This window comes from Lupinus angustifolius, unplaced genomic scaffold (genome assembly GCF_001865875.1).
Source record: "Lupinus angustifolius cultivar Tanjil unplaced genomic scaffold, LupAngTanjil_v1.0 Scaffold_17_127, whole genome shotgun sequence".
Classification (NCBI taxonomy): Eukaryota; Viridiplantae; Streptophyta; class Magnoliopsida; order Fabales; family Fabaceae; genus Lupinus; species Lupinus angustifolius.
In genome coordinates, this window is record NW_017719102.1 from 859,688 (window position 1) to 868,121 (window position 8,434).

The following is an 8,434-nucleotide window of genomic DNA, read 5'->3' on the forward strand; positions in this document are numbered from 1 at the left end:
AGTAGAAGCAGCAAACAAGAATATTAAGAAGATTGTTCAAAAAATGGTAGTGACGTACAAGGATTGGCATGAAATGTTACCTTTTGCTCTACATGGATATCGCACCTCGGTACGTACATCAACTGGGGCAACACCATACTCGTTAGTATATGGGATGGAGGCAGTACTCCCTATTGAAGTAGAAATTCCATCACTCAGAATCATGGCAGAATCCGGATTGAAAGAATTAGAATAGATCCAAGCACGATACGACCAACTGAACATGATAGAAGAGAAAAAGTTAGCTGCTATATGTCATGGTCAGCTGTACCAGAAAAGACTCATGAGAGCTTATGCTAAGAAAGTTCAGCCACGCCACTTTCAAGAGGGGGATCTAGTACTTAAGAAGATACTCCCAATCCAGACGGATCATAGAGGGAAATGGACCCCAAATTATGAAGGACCCTTCGTGGTGAAAAAAGCATTCTCTGGAGGAGCTTTGATATTGACTACTATGGACGGAAACGACTTACCTCTTTCCGTGAATTCAGATGCTGTAAAGAAATATTATGCTTGTGAGACCTTTCAAGAAAATAAAATAAACAAAAAAGAAATTTGTGCATTGATCATGCATTTTTGCATACTTTCATGCACACTCTTAGGAGGATGATGTAAATAAATCCCACATGGTGTGTACCTTCAGGTAGGTCGTGTTGATGACACAAGGCTTCTTTGTTATTCCAAACACCAATGAAGATATCCCTAGTCACCCTTTTTGAGCCAAGACAATATGAAAGAAGTTTATTCAAAAAACGCAACACCTTCGAAAAACACCAATAAACCGGGGAAAGGGTAGGTTTCCAACAAGTCTTTAAAAGATCTAAAAGTGAATCACATGATTATAAAAAGATCCCGCTAAGAGTTTTAGTAAAACCTTAGGCAAAAGCGAGGGTAAATAAAAAATCTCAAACTAGAATGGTTACAAAACCTTTCCTTTTCCAAAATAGATGGTGAGGACAATTTGTGATAAAAATAATGTTAAAGAATATGGAGCAATTGAATTGGAAGATCCACAGTCTCAAACGACTTGGATAGTAAATGGACAGAGGTTAAAACCGTACTTGGGTGATGAATCGGGTCCATCATTGGAAATGCATCAAAATAATCACTACAAGCTAAAAAACTGGCGTCAAGCTATTGATGTTAAATGAGTGCTTACTAGGAGGCAACCCAATGATTGGTTAGTTATTTTCTTCTTGATTTTAATTTTAGTTTAAATTATGTTGTGTGTTTTAATTGTTTGCAAACTTTTAGTTTGGTTTTGTTTTTAATAACTTTCCGTATTCATCAAACATCTCCTAAACAAAACAATTTTTCATTGGTTTGAGGAAAAGCAATCATTTAAAGAAGGGGGGACATGGTTGATGACTATGTGAAATTTATAAAAAATCCATGAACAAATGGGGAGAGATAATGTAGGCTATTCAGCCAAGAGAACCCCCTTCTCTACAAATCCTAGATGAACCAACAAACAACCCAACCATTATGCCAACACTTCAGATAAGCTGGTGAAAAGGACAATCATGAGTTGCAACATCACCCGTCAAGTCATTTTATCCATCTTGGGCAGGAGGGCTTGCTCGATCTTATGATCCCAGCCCTCGCCACACTATTGAATGAGTTTTCCTGCTTACTTTATTCAGGAAAGTTTCTGATTGATTCATTTAATGATAGGTTGATTCTTTGCACGCCATCTCGGCTTTGTTGGAATAAATTCCAACACCGATATAATGGTTTCAAGAATGTTCCTTTAATCAAAAACTTAGCTTTATTGAATTATTAACATTTTCCTACCATGTCGGCTTTGTTGGATTAATTCCAACGCCAGTATAATGGTATGCATTTAGCAATTTAATACAAGTGATAATGAGTGATATTTATTTTCATTTTCCTTTATTAATCGAACTACTTCCCTATGGAAGGTTGGTAAAGAATAAATAAAGCAATAAAGAAATGTTAGTTGCAGAATTTAAATGACAGAAAATAAATGTTAGTTGCGGAAAATAAATGACAGAAAGTAAAAGTTAGAAGTTAGATCACTGATTATGACTATGTATTTTTCCTTTTCCCAAAGATACAATTTCTGAATTAAATTGCACTTTTATTCAAGGTTCTTTCTTTGTCAACAAATAAAATTTATAAGTTAACACTTTACTATTTTACATTTGCATCTCTTTCAAGATTCAATTGTAGTATAGTATAGGCTTATGTCGAACCACAAGGAATAGCCTAATAGATCATTATTATAAACATGTTATATTACTAATACTGTTTAAACATCTTTTTGTTTGGTTTTGTTTATGAAATATTAACAAGTAAATAAACATAAACAACTCATATGAATAAATTCTTGAGGAACAAATTGGTTGGAAATATGGAATTATTTCTCTACTTAATTGATTTTGAAAACATTACAACTTATGTGTTATACTTTCGATTAATTCCACACATCATTTCTAAATCTTTCATCTAGTGTCCTAGACTGATAACATGATTTTCAAACCTTATGTAATGCACTAAATAATAATTAAGTGCCACTCGTCAGAGTAGGATGTAACACCCTACTTTAGGCTCCATTAACTTTATTTAGCCTTGAACATAAGTTGCTTAAAATATATGCTTGATGTGGAAAGTGAACTATGGTGTAGGTTAAAATTTTTAGTTCACTTGTCAACACTTTAATAAGAAGCACTTTTGGATCTTTAAATCAAGTTTTAGGTGATCAAGCTAAAACTACATTAATAACTTCATAAAGAATCAAATCTTAATCAAAAGCAATAACTTGAAATGAATTGAATTCAAAAGATGATAAATTACACCATAATCCAAGTCAATTTGTTGGAGCATGAGCCATATATCCAAGGATGGGATGCTTTTTGGACCAAAATGAGATTACAAAATTATGTTTTTGTATCTCATTTTCCATCTCCTTTCTCCTCTTGAATTAAGAAAAAAACTACAAAATAAACTTACCTAAACTACTTTGGAGTAGAAATTCTCCAAGAAAATTACAACAAGAAGAAGAGAAGAATTCAGTTTAGAGAGAGTGTGAGGAATGGAAGTGTTTGAGAATATGAACGAATGTATGTCAAATATGAATGAGGTGCCTCCTATTTATAGGAGTTTCTGCCACCGCCAAACTCCTCTCCTTGACCATCAAGCTGCTGACGAAACCCTTCAACAAGGATTTGGTCATAGCCAAGCAACTTAGTCACCTGCTTGTGGCTGAGTCATCCAAGCATATGGATGCTACTTGGTGTGAGGTCATGCGTGAGGTTATGGTTGCTTGGTGGCTAAGTGAACTTGATGAAGTTGCTGGGTGCAGACTGCCAACACCCAGCCTATCAGGAAAGTCTTGCACTAACGAGAGTTGGCTGGTAGAATGATAGCATGGTCTACTTAGCTATCCTATTTTTACATTAGATATGAGTCATGACGAGCCATAAAAAGCCATTCCTCTCAGACTTCCATGTTGGTGACTCTTCAAACCCTAAAGGCAGCGGGACTAGCATCCTACTGGAAAATAAAATAGGCATGATATTAGAGCACTCCATGACTTTCACCTTCCCAACATCCAACAATCAGACATCATAAGAAGCTTCCAAAGCTGGTCTATAGTTGGTTTGAGTGGTTAGGGCGGATAAGATGACGATATGTAGCGATTCTCAACTCGTAGTGTCACAAATAGCCATTACTTATTAAATTAATGATCCCCGCCTAATTAAGTACCAAACTAAGGCGAAGGAGCTTATGTCCAAGTCTGAAGAGGGACATATTCTACATGTCCCGAAAAAGGTCGGGTCGTAACCGATCTGATACGATCCTTGGCAATAATCCAGACAAACACTTCGTTCGGTTGAACTGGCCCTATCATAAAATATCTATAGAAAGGGGACAGACTAATAGACAATAAGTAATGGCAAAGATTCCTTCGCTATAGCTCAGGGTAAGCTCTAGTCCATGGGACACTATATAGGCAAGGTTTCACCGCACCACTCCTTAAGTTCATTGGATCGGAAAGGGTAGAATATTCCTAAGGGAGGTCTAAGAAGGCAACTATGGACACCACTTGGGAGTAGCTTCTTTGGCGATGAAAGTCCTCAGAGCGGAATACATCTAGCCAAATATGGAAAAGATTTTTCTAACTTGACATGTGAATGCGTCTAATGTCAACGATTCACTAACTTCCATAAAATCCCACTTGAAGAACTAACTACCACTATAGCCCCCTGGCCATTCTTCATATTGAGGTTGCCGCTCTGCAAATATATTTTCCCTCAAGAGGTTAGAAAACTAAAGTTCCCTATAGTAGTAGTTGACTATTTCACCAAGTGGATAGAAGTAGAAATATTACCGCATGATTTAGTATTCTAATGGGAAGTCATATACAATGGAACTTAGTTGTCTAATGGGAAGTTCCAAGAGTTGCTCACCAATCTCCACACCAAACACACTTCTAATTAGTTGAGCACCCTCAGAGTAATTGTTAGGCCGAAGCGGCCAGCAGGTCATTCTTAGGGGGACAAAAAAGGACCGGGAGAAGCAAAAGTCTCCTAGCTGGACAAACTTCATCATGTTCTATGGGCCTACTACACCATACTCAACAACAGACAAGTCCCCCTTTAACCTCACCTCCGAAACAAAAGCCAAGATTCAAGTTGAAATTGTGGAGTCAACATGGCAGACAATCCGGTTTGAAGAAAAGGCCAACCAAGAGTTGATTTGGCATAATTTGGATTGGATATATGAGAAAATAGAGAATGCCTAAATCAAGGAAGTAACGACCATGCAAAGGATGGTAGATAAATACAACTACTTGTAAGTTTAAGATGCCAATTAAGAGGGGGTGAATTAGTTGTTCGGAGAATATGGCTAATTTTTCTGTTATGTTATCAGAGTGTATGTGCAGCAGATTATTGATACAGAATTCAACCTAGTAAAGCAAAAGTAAATCTGAAGAGTAAGTATAAGAATATTACACAAAAAATGTTATATTGGTTTGCCTTCTTGTCCACCGAAGGTTATATCTAGTACTCTTGCCACACAAGAGATTTTCCACTAGATAATTTGAGTTGTAATTACAAATTCACTCCTTGGGACCCTTGTACCTTACACACTCACAAATTATCTACGCTGGAAAATTATCTTTTCAAGTGAACTCTTTTCCCCTTCTCAACACACCCTTCTGATGAAAAGTTTACAACCAAGATGAAGAATATAACAATGGGAGGATTGCCTTTACAAGTTTTGACAATTCTATAACTTGCAATCTTTAATCTCATAATACAAATACTTGGTGTACAATGCTCTTAATATTTTGAAAATTTAGAAAAAATGCAATTTAGAAGCAAGTTTAGAAAATATGATAGTTTAGGAACAAAGTTGCTAACAAAATATGCAGAATTTTGTTTACTAACTTGTGAAAGTTTTTGTGTGATTTTATGTTATTGTGTATATCGTGTGTTTTAAATTTGGATGTCACAATGCCTTTAAATATGCTTCCTATCAGCCAAGATATATGTGTAATCGAATGTCACAAAGTGGTAATTGATTACCCAAATGTTGTATCTAAGATGAAAAAACGATTAATACCTTGATTAATCGATTACATCATTCAATTTTGCTTTGTCATTGTTTTCTCAGTCACGTAACCTATTATCAATTCCAGAACCTGTTACCAATTGCCACATAGTTCCGGTAACCTGTTACCTTATTCTGGTAACCTGTTACTCAGGTCAAGTAACTCATTATTTAACAATTTGAATTTGAATTTTAGAGATATCCAATTCTTTAAAACTGATTTTGATTTCTTTGAGCATTGTTACGAAATATCAAAGTGAGTGTAAGGATAGAAGTACCTATATGAAGATTTAATCTATAAACATCTTGAAGCTTGAATCTTCTATGTCTTCATGGTCTTCTTCCTTTTCTTCCTTTTTGTGATCTTGGTGTCTTCATCAAAACTGTGTCAAGTTTAGGAGCAAGATCTTCTTCACAGTGTCCCCATTTGTGATGATGACAAACCAATATATTTTGAAAATGGAGATCTGAGTTTTTTTTAAGATTCAACATATTGAGTATGATATAACTATGTTTTATGTTCAAATATGCTCCCCCTATCTTGTATACTGCACTTTGTTTTATTGTATGTGCCTGAAAAGATTTGACAAAAATATACAACTCCAACCTTTCTCCCCCTTTTGACTTCATCAAATAGAAAAAAAGCTAGTTTTGTCCAGCACAATATACATATATATAGAAAAGGGTAACCAAGATATGTTAACTTATTTACAAGCCAAGGTCATAATTTTGCAAGATATGAATTTTGAATAATATGAAATGCTTAGAGAATAATTAACATGTCATAACATAGCATTGAAAAGAAGTTTAGAGAACATAATTCATACATAGAAAATAGTTAAAGAACACATAACACATATGTTCTAAAATGATATTCAAACATATAAATAAAAATACCAATAACATCAGTTTTTGAAATAACAACAACGTCAAAATACTTAAGCATAATCCTAGATTGCTAGACCACTTCTCCTCAGGATGTGGATCAACTTTCTAAGAATCCAAGTTCGTTTAGTCCAATCGGTTTGATAAGCGTCTAAACCTTGCTTGGATTTCATGATTCGCTGTATCGAGAGCATCCATCCTTGTAGTGATGTAGCCCTTAAGCGAGAACAACTTGTCTATAATCATTTGATTGGTAGGAGTGGAGTCAGACGAAGATTATTCAACACAAAATGAAGGATGAGTAGGAGGGTTAGCATAAGGAATTTATGGATTAGCAGTCTATTGATCACTGTGATGCTTGTAGATCATGTCTGTGGTATCTCGAAATAATCGCATTTTGTGGATTATATCCACATCAATCTTATCGTGAGTATCAAGTGTGATTTTAGACTCTCCAACAAACGAAGCACCAAATTACTCAACTATAGCAGTTATGAGAATGGCATAAGGCAATGGTCCGAACTCACCTCTAAAGGTCCTGATTTGTCTCATTATCGTTAATGTCCAATTAATTGGAACATTAATTTTCACAGAATACATGAATTGTAGTTCCATATCATTTACTTGCGAATGGTTTGAAAGCTTTGGAACTAAGATGTAGCTTAACATGTAATGAATCAAACGGTCCTCTTGGTTTAAGTTATCCACATACAAAATATTTCAGTATCGCACAGAGTCACCAACAAACCTTCGCTTATGCATTTCAATATCCCTTTTGGAGTATCTACACATAAAGTAGTAGATGTCCATTTTGTTGAACCCTTCTAAGTCGCATTGAATGCCAATCTCGACTATCGTTCCTATGTATAGTATATTACCGCAAAGTGAACTTAGTGTTTTGAAGTCTATGGACATCTCCTGGCCTTTGACATAAGAGAAGATTTTATTCTTCTGAAAACTCAGCTTACAATAAAATACTCGTACAAGTTCTGTATAGTAAGAGCAGTGCTTTTCACAAAATTCGGAGTGCTTTTGTTGTTCAAAGAGGGTTGGGAAATGAAATTATTAAACTCAAAAGAGTTTAACATAAAATACATTGGAGTAAAGATGGGTCATTGCATGAAATGCTCCTTGAAGGATTTTCGTTGTTCCTCGTTAGCCAAAAGACGCGCCAATTCCAGGTGTTGACTTCATTTGGGATTTTTTTTCCTTCCTTGAGGCACATTGGTTCTTTGCTTCTTGGTTCTAGAGGATGAGGCCATGTTGTTGAATTTTGGAAAAACTTAGGTTTTGAAGATTTCGAGGTTTCGAGGTTTTTTGATTTAGAACTCTAAAGACAAAAATGATTGTTGGAATGTTTTTAGAAGTGAAAATGTAGTATGAAACGCCACAAAAATCAAGCAAAACAGTTTAGAAAGGAAGTTTTTCGAAGTTGTGGGGGGTTACCACAGTTGGAAGGATGGAAAAGGGAGAAGATGAAGTTGAAAAAGCTGATTTTTTCCATAAATAGTGAAGAGTATAATTGAATACCACGAATGAGTAATCAATTACTCAAACTTTCTTTTTGGAAATTAACCGATTAATTCACCCTGTAATCGATTACTTCGGCTGATTTTTGTAATTTTTTGCCACTGATGCCATGTAATCGATTACCCTTTCATGGTAGCAGAATACATACCCCAAAATAATAAAATAATTAAGTTGTAAGCTGCATATAAAAGTACATGTAGGCATGAAATACATATAATGAAGCACATAATATATATATCAACATGTTAAGATAAATTTGTTTCATCAAGGATGCCTAGTTCTCGTCTAAGTTTATATAAAGGTTCTTTAGCTAAAGGTTTTGTAAAGATGTCTGCTTGTTGTTCATGTGTATCTACAAATTCTAAGAGGACATCTTTCTTTTGGACATGGTCCCTAAGGA